Here is a 12,773-nt window from a genome sequence, read left to right as displayed (position 1 = left end):
GCTCCAGCCCTATGAAGAAAAAGCTGAACAAAAGCTCAAGTTCATGAGTACAATAAAAGATGCACAGCTGGGCACTGGTGGCTCACATCTGTAATCCTAGCTATTCAGGAGGCTGAGATCTGAGGACTGCGGTTCCAAACCAACCCAGACATTAATGTCCATAAGACTGTTATCTCCAATTAATCACAAAAAGCTCCAAGTAGAGCTGTGGTTCAAGCGGAAGAGTGCTAGCCTTGAGCACAAAAGAACAGCACTTGAGCCCTGAGTTCAAGCCCCAGGAAAAGAAAAACAAAAAAACAAAAACAAAAAAGAAGTGGCGCTGTGGCTCAAGTGGTAGTGTTAGCCTTGAGCAAAAAAAAAAGCTCAGGGACAGTACACAGTCCTAATTCAAGCCCCAGGATGGGGGGGGGGGGGAGGATGGAAATGATGTATACCCTCCCCTTCCCACACATTTGCAATATATCTATTACAAATCCTTCTTATATTTCAGCCTATTATCTTTAAAAATTACAAACTGCACTTTCTCACAAAAAAGACATAAGACCAAGAAAGCTTTGATGAGAAGGCTGAAAAGGACTTTCTGATTCAGAAAGTCCTTATTTTTTAAAAAGCCAGGTACTGGTGGTGTAATCCTAACTACTCAGGAGGCTGAGATCTGAGGATCCCAGTTCAAAGCCAGCCTGGGCAGAAAAGTCTGTGAGACTCTTATTTCCAATTGACCACTAGAAATCCAGAAGTAAAGCTGTGGCTCAAAGTGATAGAGCGCTAGTTAGCCCTGAGCACCCAAACCCTGAGTTGAAGCCCCATGACCCACCCCCACACCCCCTGCCAAAAAAAAAAAAATTGTGTGTGCAGGTGACTCATACCTGTAACTCTTCAGTTCAATTCCTGGTTCTGGTACACACAAAAAAAGTACGAAGCTAAGTGTAAAAAGCAACAAGAAATGTCTCAATGTCTCAGGTATATATATGGCCTTATCATTTTCCTTGATTTCTTCAGCAGTCTACTCATCAGTATTAAAGACCACATGGGTAAAGCTGATGGAGTACATTGCCCACATGGTATGGAAATGTCACATACTCAAGCTCCCTTTGCACAACTAATGTGTGTGTTTATAAAATTTTATTTTGGGTTGGTTGTGGGACTTGATTGAACTCAGGGCCTGGGTGCTCTCATGAGCTTTTCTTTGCCTCAAGGCTAGCATTCTACCACTTTTGAGTCACAGCTCCATTTCCACTTTTTAGGTGGTTAATTGGAGATAAGAGTCTCACAGACTTGCATGCTGGGACTGGCTTCAAACCACAGTCCTCAGATCTCAGCCTCTTGACTAGCTAGAATCACAGGTGTGAGCCACCAGCCTGTAATTTTTATTTATTTATTTATTTATTTTATTTATTTATTATTTTTTTGTCAGTCGTGGAGCCTGAACTCTGGGCCTGGGCTCTGTCCCTTAGCTCTTCAGCTCAAGGCTAGCGCTCTCCCACTTGAGCTACAGCGCCACTTCCGGTTTTCTGGTGGTTTATTGGAGATAGGAGTCTCACGGTCTCTCCTGCCCGGTCTCTCCTGCCCGGGCTGGCTTTGAACCGCGATCCTCAGATCTCAGCCTCCTGAGTAGCTAGGAGTACAGGAGTGAGCCACTGGTACCAAGCTTTAATAAGTATCTTAACAGACAGGTTAAGCCCTAACAACATGGGTCACTCCTACTTTAGGAACTTAAGCAACTCATAAAAAAAATTCAAATATATACAAGGCAGAAGGTTAAAATGATGGGTGACAAGGAGGAATCAATTTCAAATCACACCTATTAAGCCAGGTGTGGTAATGCAAATCTGAAACACCCAAGGTGAGTGAGGCAGTAAAGACTAGGAGTTTGAGATCAGCCTATGACATACAGAAGCTGTCTCAAAGTCTCCAAAATCCCCAACCAGTACCACAGAAAAAGGTTCCCAGATTACTGAAGAGAAACCTAACAGAGGTAATGGAAGCTTTCTCTCTCCAAGTCAGTCCGTTTCAACAGAAACAAGTTGTATGTATTTTTTTCTATACTTAGCCACCAACAGAGGAACTACAACTTTGTGTGGCATTATTTGACAGGCTACATTTTCCTCAAGCAATAGGTAGACAGCTTTATACCAGGACTAGAAGTATAGTCAATCTAGGTGTCTTTCCTACCGGCTATTCCTAACTATCTCAGAAAAGGTCTGGCTATGTTATTTTTTTTTTGGGGGGGGGGGGGGGGGGGATCCGGTCATGGGGCCTGAACTCTGGGCCTGGGCGCTGTCCCTCAGCTCTTCAGCTCAAGGCTAGTGCTCTACCACTTGAGCCACAGTGCCACTTTCGGCTTTTTTTCTTTTTGCTTATGTGGTGCTGGGGAATCGAACCCAGGGCCTCATGCATGCAAGGCAAGCACTCTACCACTGAGCTACCTTCCCAGCCCCTGGCTACTATGTTTGGATATATATTGATGCAGGGCTTTAAAGTATGGGAAAGAAAATTCCTAGGATCCAGATATGGCTCAAATCTTACCATTTCTCTAGCAGTTGTTTTAACCACCAAATCTAGTTTGATTTTTCTAAACAAGCCAAGCAACATACACATTTTGAGTTACATGCAGAGGGGCTGCTTGTCACCCAAGAGGTAGCTAACATGAAATGTACTCCAGTAGTCCAGCACCAGTGGCTCATACCTGTAATTCTAGCTACTTAGGAGGGTGAGATCTAAGAATCACAGTTCAAAGGCATCCCCAGCAAGAAAATCTCAGAGACTCATCTCCAATTAAGCACCAAAAAGCTGAAAGTGGAGCTATGACTCTAGTGGTAGAGTGCGAGCCTTCAGTGGAAAAAGCAATGAGACAGCACCCAGGCCCTGAGTTCAAACCCTAGCACCAACCTCAAAAATATATATCTATATACTCCAGAGTCTAAAAACAAGTACAACACTTGCTGTTGTTTCTTTATACATACACTTCTAGCTTGGTGAGTGGGGGAGGGAATAGTAAACAGAAACAAGAAGCCCACTTTACATACAATATACAATACTATCTGCTTAAAGGTAAAATGAATCCAGAGGTCCCAGCATTTGATTAGAGTACATTCATTAATACAGTAACACCTTTCACCCTACGGTTTTCTAACCAAAACCCAACCTGGGAGTACAGTGTGACCCAGATAGAAGCAAAAAGGGGAAGGGAGATTCCCCCCAAAAAAAGGTAGAAAAAGCAGTCTTTCGAGATTTTAAGGCTGCTAAGTTCAGAAAATTCTTCACACATCTCTCTTCCACCACCCTGTGGCCCTGTTCTAAAAACACACTAGAAATTACTGAAAGAGGCCAGGTGCTGGTTCCTCGTACCTGTAATCCTAGCTACTCAGGAGGCTGAGATCTGAAGATTGTGGTACAAAAACCAGCCAGGGCAGGAAAGGCTGTGATGTTCTTTATCTCCAATTAACTACCAGAAAAGTAGAGGTGGTGCTATGGCTTAAAGTGGTAGAGTACTACCCTTGAGTGAAAAAGCTGCGGGACAGTGACCAGACCCTGAGTTCAAGCCCCACAACAAACAACAACAAAAAATTACTTAGAGAATTTTGAATGAAAGCACTGACCAAGGAACCTGGTTAATACTATTTCTAGACAAGTATCTGAATATAGCGTCAATTCAGATCCTTATTTGCAATGCCTCTAAACAGGAAGTTAAGAGACATCACAGTCAGGGGAAGCAAACCACAGTCATAAAGATGGATACTTTTGTCAACTACAAATCATTCTCACCTCTTCAAGAATGTTCTCAAGTAAGGAATAATTGGTAGGACAAAAATCTATAAGCCAGCTCAGTATCAGTGGCTCACGCCTGTAATCCTAGCTACTCAGGAGGCTGAGATCTGAGGATTTCAGTTCAAAGGCAGCCCAGGCAGGAAAGTCCATGAGACTCTTATCTCCAATTAACTACTTGAAAACGGAAGTGGCACTGTGGCTCAAGTAGTAGAACACTAGCTTTGAGCTGAAGAGCTTAGGAACAGTACCCAGGGCCAGAGTTCCAGCCCCACAACTGGAAAAAAAAAAATCTATAAAGCCTGCAATCAGGAGGCCGAGATCTTATGCTCACAGTTCAAAGTTAGCCTGGCTCCTGCCTGTGACACTCTTATCTCCAATTAACTACAAAAAAAAAAAAAAAAAAAAACACATACACACAAAGTGGAACTGTGGCTCAAGTGGTAGAGTGCTAGCCTTGAGTATAAAAGCTCAGAGAAGCTGGGCCCCGGTGGCTCATGCCTGTAATCCTGGCTACTCAGGAGGCTGAGATCTGAGGATCACAGTTCAAAGCCAGCCCAGGCAGGAAAGTCCGTGAGACTCTTATCTCCAACAAACCACTAGAAAACTGGAAGTGGCGCTGTAGCTCAAACAGTAGAGCACTCACTTTGAGCTGAAGAGCGCAGGGACAGCGCCCAAGCCCAGAGTTCAAGCCCCACAACCGACAAAAAAAAAAAGCTCAGAGATAGTGTCCAAACCCTAAATTCAAGCCCCAGAACCAGTATCTGAAAAACAAAAACACAACCATAAACCTCAATTTTTTCTTAAACTAGGTCATCCAGGCAGCAGGTCAGATTTCCAATTTCCATGATTGACTTTTAACTCTAGACTAAAAACTATATACATTCCTCTAAAAACAGATGACAGCCCTACCAGACAAATGTTCCCTAATTGTTCACACAACCATCTGCTTCAAATGCCCAAAAAGATTCTATCCCTGACACAGCCTACCCCCAAACAGCCAAGGACTATGTACACACACACACACACACAGAGTGACACCATTTCCAACAAATGTGAGACTTTCTTCAAAATGTACTGACCCTCTCCCCAGCACCAGCTTAAACATCTCCAGAAGTTGCCTCTTTCCTGACCAAGTATAAAGGGCAATATTCTCAAGGCTGCTCCACCACCAAAAAGTATGAATGAGAGTGACTATCAGACTTCAAGGAAAAGTTTATGTGTATCAAAGAAAGAGCATTAAAGTTAGCAAGAAACTTTCAAAAAGGTTCATCTCCAACATAAAGACACCATACTACTGCCAGAAAACAAAGTTACTTACATGCACTAGTTGGGAAGACTGGATGGCTGAGGACAGAGGTGAAAGGAAAGATTTCTTTTTACTTTGTACCAATGCACTCACTGTGAATGTCACTTAAAAATATAAATTTTACAAAAGAAAAAGATCCTCGAAATCACAAGAGCATAAGCTCTTCTCTAACATAGACCTATAAAACCTTTTTACTCCATCAACTACTAGTCCAAATCTCTTTTGCAGACTGCCTTGAAAACGCGGCTTTCTCGCCGCCGAAATATACATTCAGTATTCCCATCTCTGTGACACATGGAAATCCTCTAAATTATTATCTATCAGACGATATTCGCTAAGAATCAGGGACTACCTGATTCTCCAAAGGGCAGTAGACAGGACTGTTTAACAGCTTAACTCAGCATCCACATGCCACCTATCAGTAAAGCCTCCATCTCCATCTTCATCTCAGTACCAGCTGAAAGAGATCACGTCTTGTGTTTGAAGAGAAGCTGGTGCTGGGGATGAAACCCCAAAAGGCTACCATACCTTTATGAAGAGGTAAGCTGTCCCGAGCCACTAGTGGCACCTAAACTCCTTGCAGGAGTAACTAGCTCCTTATTGTGATTGAGAGCCAAGGAGGCAAAAAGTAGTCTTAAGTCCCGGTTTGGTTAGGAAGGGTAAGTTGCAGCTCCATCAACCCTCAAGCACTGAACCGGGAAAACAGATCCAGTGTGTCCCAGAATCCCAGCTGAGAAAAAGGGTGGTTTCATCGCTGGAAAACGATAAGTACCCCGACAGCCTGAGACAATTCCCTTTTTCTAAGGGAGGCCGAGGAAACCGTGGACAACGAAATAAAGGGGTAAGGTTCTCCACTGTCTCCTTACCCTAAAGAAAGATAATGATCCTGGGCTTCCTTCACCCTCAAGGAGCTCACATTTGTCCCAACCGCCGTCAAACACGAGACTGAGCGCAGGGAGCGGCCCCCGCACCCTGAGGGCACCATTTGGGGACGGGGGGGGGGGGGGATGGGGAGTTTTTTTAAAAACAGGGGGACGCGCTAAAGAGGCAAGAAGGGGAGCATGGCGGGCATGAGGTAGTGAGTGAAAGCGGGGATGGCGGGGAAAACGGGGCGCGAGGGAAGGGGGGAAAAAAAAGAGTAAAAGGAGAAGAAATGAAGGGACACGAGCTGGGGGCGCGCGAGGCCGAAGTGAAAGACGGGCACGCGCGCGCGGAGGGGAGGAGGGGATGAGGTGAAGGGGGAGCGCGAGGCGGGGGCGCGCGGTGCCGGGGTGGGGGGAGGGGGACGCAAGGCGGGGGCGCGCGGGCGGGCGTCGGCTCGCGGCGCTTCCCCTCCCCCCGCCCCTCCACCTTTCCCTTCCCCCACCTCCGCCACCACAGCCTCCTCCCAGCCTCCCTCCCTTCCTCGCTCCTCACCGCCCCCGAGCGGGCGGGCGGCCAGGCCGGCCTAGGCCAAAGCTCCTCACCTGGCGGTGGCGGTGTAACTCTCGACTGGCTCGCTTCTTTAGGAGGCGACGGAGGCGTCGAAGAAGGAAGAAGCCACAGCACCGTGGGCTCCGGACCCCACTGACGGGACCAGGGGCAGGGGTGGGGGAGGGGGGTGGGCCGGACCGGGGCGGGCGGGCGGAGCAGACACTGCGGTACAGACGGGGGCAGCGGCGGCGGCGGCGGCTGCACCGGCGGCGGCGGCACCACACAAACAAGGACGCTGATTGGGCAGCTGCCAAGCGCCTCGGCTCCGCCTTACCCACACGCCACGACGCCCATTGGTCGACCTAAGCCGGGCACCCCGCCCGCTTCTTCTTAGTCCTACCAATAGAGGGTAGGATACTGGGACTTCATCCCACCCTTGGAGAGTGAGTGGCTGGAGAAGTGATGATTGGCGTTCCTACGATCCAATCATAAGCCGAGGAGGGGGGATGGTCTAGCGGGGGCGCGTTAATGGGTACCTCGGCCAGTCCCAGACACATCCGGGTCTTCGACAGCCCATTAAGTGTCGGGGGTCAAAAAATCGCTTCAGGCTGCAACTTTACCTTAGAGACGTTTTGGTCCCCAGGCAGCCGCCGTACCCCAGGCTCCCAAAATCGGGATTCCCCTTTGGCCCGCTCTTATTCTTTCAATTCTAAAGATGGAGACGGGGGACGGCGCTGGACTCTACGTTTGGGCGGTGTTTCATCGCGACAGGATCCAAGAATTTCACGATAGAAGTAGCTGTAGGCGCTTGGGCCTTGCTGTGTATTTGGGGCGTGGCCTCCCTCGGTCTGCCAGAGGCCTTGGGCTTCCTAGTGTTACCACCTCCGGTTGGTCTGTCGTGACTGAACCACGGACAGCAGGGAAGAAGGCAACTAGCCAAATTCACTGGTGAATTGCGGTGTGCAGCGCCTTCTCTTGGGTTCTGTGGGGCTGTTTAGGTTCACTGGGAGGAAAGAGCCTCCCACACGCCCCCTCCCCCACCCGATTCCTCTTAATCAACTCAAGGCCTCGCTCCTCCGGCCTCACCTCCTCCCCGAAGCAGTTAGGCCCGCCTAAACTCCGGGTTTCTAGAGTACTTATCAGAAGCATTGCTTTGAGCACCTTAAGGTTAGGGGCCAAGTTCTGTATCTGTAGGTTGGAGGAGCAATACTAACTAATGTTTCGGGAAAGTACTGTGTTCCAGGCAGTGTGCTAAGAGCTTTGCATAGATTCTTATTCCTCCTAACTCTATGATGTAGGTACTGTTACTCCTATTTTACAGATGAGGAGAATGGGGTACAGATCATATGACTTTTCCAAAGTTACATGCTTAATGGCAGAGCTGAAACTTGAACCCAAGTGTATCAGAAAACAGGCTGAGTAACTTGCCAAGGTCAGACAGTGACCAAGCTGAGGTTTGAGCTGAACACTATTTCTAGCCACACTAGGACATTTTTTTCAAATCATTAAAATGTCATACTGTGCAATGGAGATGAAATTTTAAACCAGGCCAGGTGCTGTGCCTATAATCATATCACTGCAGAAGTTGAAGCAGGAGGATTGAGAGTTCAAGACCAGCCTGGGCCACATCCAGAGCCCAATAAAATTTTAGGAAGGAAAGAAGGAAGGAAGTAGGTTAGAGAGGAGGAAGGAGCTGGAGGGAAAGGGAAAAAATAAAATGGATGTGGCCACATAAAGATAGGTAAAACTGGGTGCCAGCAGCTCATACTCATAGCTATGAAGAAGCTGCAATGTGGAGGTTTGAGGCTCTAAGCCAGAAAAGTCCAGGAGACTCCATCCCCAAAAATGACCAGCAAGCCGGGCACTGGTGGCTCACGCCTGTAATCCTAGCTACTCAGGAGGCTGAGATCTGAGGATCGCGGTTCAAAGCCAGCCCGGGAGACTCCTATCTCCAATAAACCACCAGAAAACCGGAAGTGGCGCTGTAGCTCAAGTGGTAGAGCGCTCGCCTTGAGCTGAAGAGCTGAGGGACAGCGACCAAGCCCAGAGTTCAAGCCCCACGACCGACCAAAAAAAAAAAAAATGACCAGCAAAAAATACAGGACTAAGGCCTGGCTCAGTGGTGAAGAACTAGCCCAGTGAACGTAAGACTAAATGCAAGTTCTAATACCAGCCAAAGATCAAACAGTAGAACATGGACCCCTCCAACTCTCTCTCTCTCCATCTAGGTAGGGGTAGCTCACGCCTGTAATCCTAGCTACTAAGGAGGCTGAAATCTGAGGATCTCAGTTCAAAGGCAGCCTAAGCAGAAAAGTCAGGAGGCTGACATCTGAGGTTCACAGTTTGAAGACAGCCCAGGCAAGAAAGTCTGGGAGACTCTTATCTCCAATTATCCACCAGAAAACCAGAAGTGGAGTTGTGGCTCAAAGCGGTTGAGTACTAGCCTTGAGGAATAAGCTCGGGGACAGTGCCCAAGTCCTGAGTTCAAGCCCCATGACCAACAACCAGAGCTGGTACCACTAGGAAGTCCAAGGCCTCTCGCAGACAGAGGGAGAGCACACCCCAGCTACACAAAGAATAAACTAGATGGGCACCAGTGGCTCACACCTGTAATCATAGCTATTCAGGAGGCTAAGATCTGAGGAGTCCAGTTTGAAGCCAGCCAGGGCAGGAAAGTTTGTTAAGATTTTTATTTCCAATAAACTACTCAGGAAAAGCCCAAAGTGAGGCGATGGCTCAAGTGGTAGAGCACTAGCCATGAGTAAAAGAAGCTCAGGGACAGTGCCCAGACCCTGAGTTCAAGTCCCAGGACTGCCCAAAAAAAGCTGAACCCCAGGACCAGCATGCACACACACACATACACACATGTGCACACACACACACATACACACACCCCACACTAGTAAAACAACCTGTTTTCCATGATAATATAGTATTACTATCCAGGTAAGGAACATGGTCTGGAATTAGGTGCTTGAGTGAATCTTAGCCATTTACCAGTTATGTGATATAGATACAAATTACTTAACCTCCCAGGGGTAGGAAACCTTTTTACTTCCAGGGGCCATTTAGATGTTTATATGTTTATAACGTTCATGGGTCATACTTAATTATTGATACTGGCAGAAAGCCTCCCCCCCCTTTCCCCCCCTCCCCCCAGCTGATGAGATTATATGTCTGTCCCATCATATACCAAGTGACTTTGCAAGCTTTATTGGATTCAGACATTCTTCACTCCTGTATCTATATCTTAGTCTATGCCTCACACAGTGTAAGATTCTCATTTGTAAGATGGGAATAATGGTATCTAGCCTGTAGGATAATTGTGAGGTCTATAAAATAGTGCATTTAAAACACTCATGGAAGCCAGGAGCTGGTGTTCATACCTCTAATCCCAGCTACTCAAGAGGCTGGTTCAACCCAAAGAAGAAAAGTATGAGACTCATCTCCAATTAACCAGCAAGAAGCCTGAAATAGGGGGTGTAGTTCAAGTTGTAGAAAGCCAGCCTTAAGGGAAAAAAAAAAGGCAACTTAGAGTTCAAGGCTCTTGAGTTCTAGCATGCATAAATAAATAAATGAACTGGGGCTGGGAAGGTGGCTCAGTGGTAGAGCACTTGCCTTGCATGCCTGAGGTCCTGGGTTCGAACATAAGCAAAAAGAAAAAAGCTGGAAGTGGCGCTGTGGCTCAAGTGGTAGAGAGCTAGCCTTGAGCTGAAGAGCTGAGGGACAGTGCCCAGGCCCAGAGTTCAGGCCCCACGACCGGACCCAAAAAAATAAATAAATAAATAAATAAACTTTTCAAAAGATACAGTAAGCATTGTTTTTAAAATGGTCCTAGGCACTGGGGTGCTGGTTCCTGCCAGGGCCGGCTGCCACCTGCCCAGCCGAAGAGGGACACAGCCTGGACTCTCCAATAGTGTTTTTAATGGAATCAAATCCACGTGGTTTGTATATTTTTTCCTTTAATCTTGGGCATTTTGTTTCTCTTTCTGAGAAGTAACTTGAAACACTACAGAGCCAATAGTCCTATAAAGAGTGTATCTGAGGCTGAGAAGGTGGCTCTAGTGGTAGAGCACTTGCCTTGCATGCTCAAGGTCCTGGGTTCGATTCCTCAGCACCACATAAGAAAAAAGCCAGAAGTGGCGCTGCGGCTCAAGTGGTAGAGTGCTAGCCTTGGGCTGAAGAACTGAGGGATAGCGCCCAGGCCTAGAGTTCAGGCCCCATGGCCAGACCCAAAAAAAAAGAGTGTTATCTGCAAACGCTGTACAGTTTTATATACATTCACAATGTACTTTTGCTGCCTTCTAGATCATTTACAACACATTGCTGCACAGTTGTAAATAACTTATGTACTGTAACATCACTTTCAGTTATGTGTAAAGAAATTAATAAAATAAAATAAAATGGTCCTAGGGCTTGAACTCAGGGCCTGGGTGCTGTCCTTGAACTTTTTGGCTCAAAGCTAGTGTTCTACCACTTGAGTCACAGCTCCACTTCCAGCTTTTTTGGTATGTAATTGAAGATAAAAAGTCTCACATACTTTTCTGCTCTGCTTCAAACTGCAATCCTTTCATCTCATTCTCCTGAGTAGCTCAGATTACAGTCATGAACCACTGGCACCCAGCTCATAGTAAGCATGTAATAAACATAAAACAGTAACTTTATGATATTCCTTGCTTTTCCCATTGTCAGTGTCACTTCTGGCTTTCTCTTTTTTTTTTTTTTTTTTTTGGGAGGGGGGTCTGGTCCTGGGGCCTGAACTCTGGGCCTGGGTGCTGTCCCTCAGCTCTTCGGCTCAAGGCTAATGCTCTACCACTTGAGCCACAGCACCACTTCCAGCTTTTTTCTTTTTGCTTATGTGGTGCTGAGGAATCGAACCCAGGCCTCATGCATGCAAGGCAAGCACTCTACCACTGAGCTACCTTCCTAACCCCAATTCTGGCTTTTTCTTTTTTTTTTCTTTTTTTTTTGGGGGGGTCCGGTCGTGGGGCCTGAACTCTGGGCCTGGGCACTGTCCCTCAGCTCTTCAGCTCAAGGCTAGTGCTCTACCACTTGAGCCACAGCACTACTTCCCGCTTTTTTCTTTTTGCTTATGTGGTGCTGGGGAATCGAACCCAGGGCCTCATGCATGCAAGGCAAGCACTCTACCACTGAGCCACCTCCCCAGCCCCAATTCTGGCTTTTTCTGTTTATGTGGTACTGAAGAATTGAATCCAAGGTTTCATGCATGCTAGGCAAATACTCTACCACTAAGCCACATTCCCAGCCCCTGTACATTCCTTAGTTACTGCTTTGCCTATCATCAGTTCAAGGTTCCTTCAAAGCTTGGAGAAAACATGAAACACAATACAAACCTGAAAATAGTACCTTCCCCAGAGCTCCATGACAGACATCAGTTGAATAATACTTAGCTATTGGAAATTTCAGATGAGTTTGTGGGTAGGGGGATGTTGATACCCAGGGGCTTGAACTTAGGTCTTCTTCCTCCCATTTGACTTTTTTATTCACAGCTGGGTTCTAGCTTCTTGTTGGTTAGAGATAAGTCTGTTGGATTTGTATGTCCAAGCTGACTGTGAACCTTGATCCTCAGACCTCAGCATACTGAATAGCTAGGATTATAGGCATGAACAACTAGCACATGTAGTTAAGGAATTTTGTCTGTAATTTTCTCATGTGACTTTCTTTAGAAGGAAGCCCAAAAGTGAGAACCATGAGCATTTATTATTGCTTGTGAGCCAAAGGGTGCTCTAGACCAGTAAGACTGGATACCGGGGTAAGGATTGAGCCCTAAAATTTCCTTCCTATAGTTCAGCGCAAGGCTGAGCTACTACACCCAATAGAAACTTATTTCAAGAGGGCGGATCCAAGTCCAGGCTGCTGGCTCCTGCCTGTAATCTGAGACTGAGACTGAGACTCGAAGGATTCAGATTTGAAGCCAGACTAGGCATAAAAGTCCATGAGATGCCATCTTAAATTAATCAGCAAAAAAAAAAAAAAAGGGGGGGGTGGAGGGCTGGAGCTGGGTGCTGATGGCTCTTGCCTATAATCCTAGCTACTCAAGAGACTGAGATCTGAGGATCACTGGTTCAACCTTCTCTGAGCAGGAAAGTCTATGCGATTCTTTTTTTGGGGGGGGTCTGGTTGTGGGGCCTGAACTCTGGGCCTGGGTGCTGTCCCTCAGCTCTTCAGCTCAAGGCTAGCACTCTACCACCTGAGCCACAGCGCCACTTCTGGCTTTTTGCTTATGTGGTGCTGAGGAATCGAACCCAGGGCCTCATGCGTGCAA

The 12,773-nt window shown here is 46.9% G+C and overlaps 1 protein-coding gene across 4 annotated transcripts in view; it reads right to left on the bottom strand.

The window, feature by feature from the left end:
• Positions 1-6,667, bottom strand: part of Gatad2b (GATA zinc finger domain containing 2B) — an 86,719-nt gene extending 80,052 nt beyond the window's left edge. For all 4 annotated transcript variants that reach the window (XM_042681585.1, XM_042681586.1, XM_042681587.1 and 1 more), the window contains exon 1: positions 6,541-6,667. The gene's annotated coding sequence lies outside the window, so the exon portion shown is untranslated. The remainder of the gene's footprint in view (positions 1-6,540) is intronic.
• Positions 6,668-12,773: the final 6,106 nt, after the last annotated feature.

The sequence above is a fragment of the Dipodomys spectabilis genome, unplaced genomic scaffold, assembly GCF_019054845.1.
Source record: "Dipodomys spectabilis isolate Male_0828 unplaced genomic scaffold, ASM1905484v1 ptg000069l, whole genome shotgun sequence".
Taxonomy (NCBI): Eukaryota; Metazoa; Chordata; class Mammalia; order Rodentia; family Heteromyidae; genus Dipodomys; species Dipodomys spectabilis.
The sequence above is the reverse complement of the archived record's forward strand: the minus strand, read 5'-3'. Positions and strand labels throughout refer to the sequence as shown.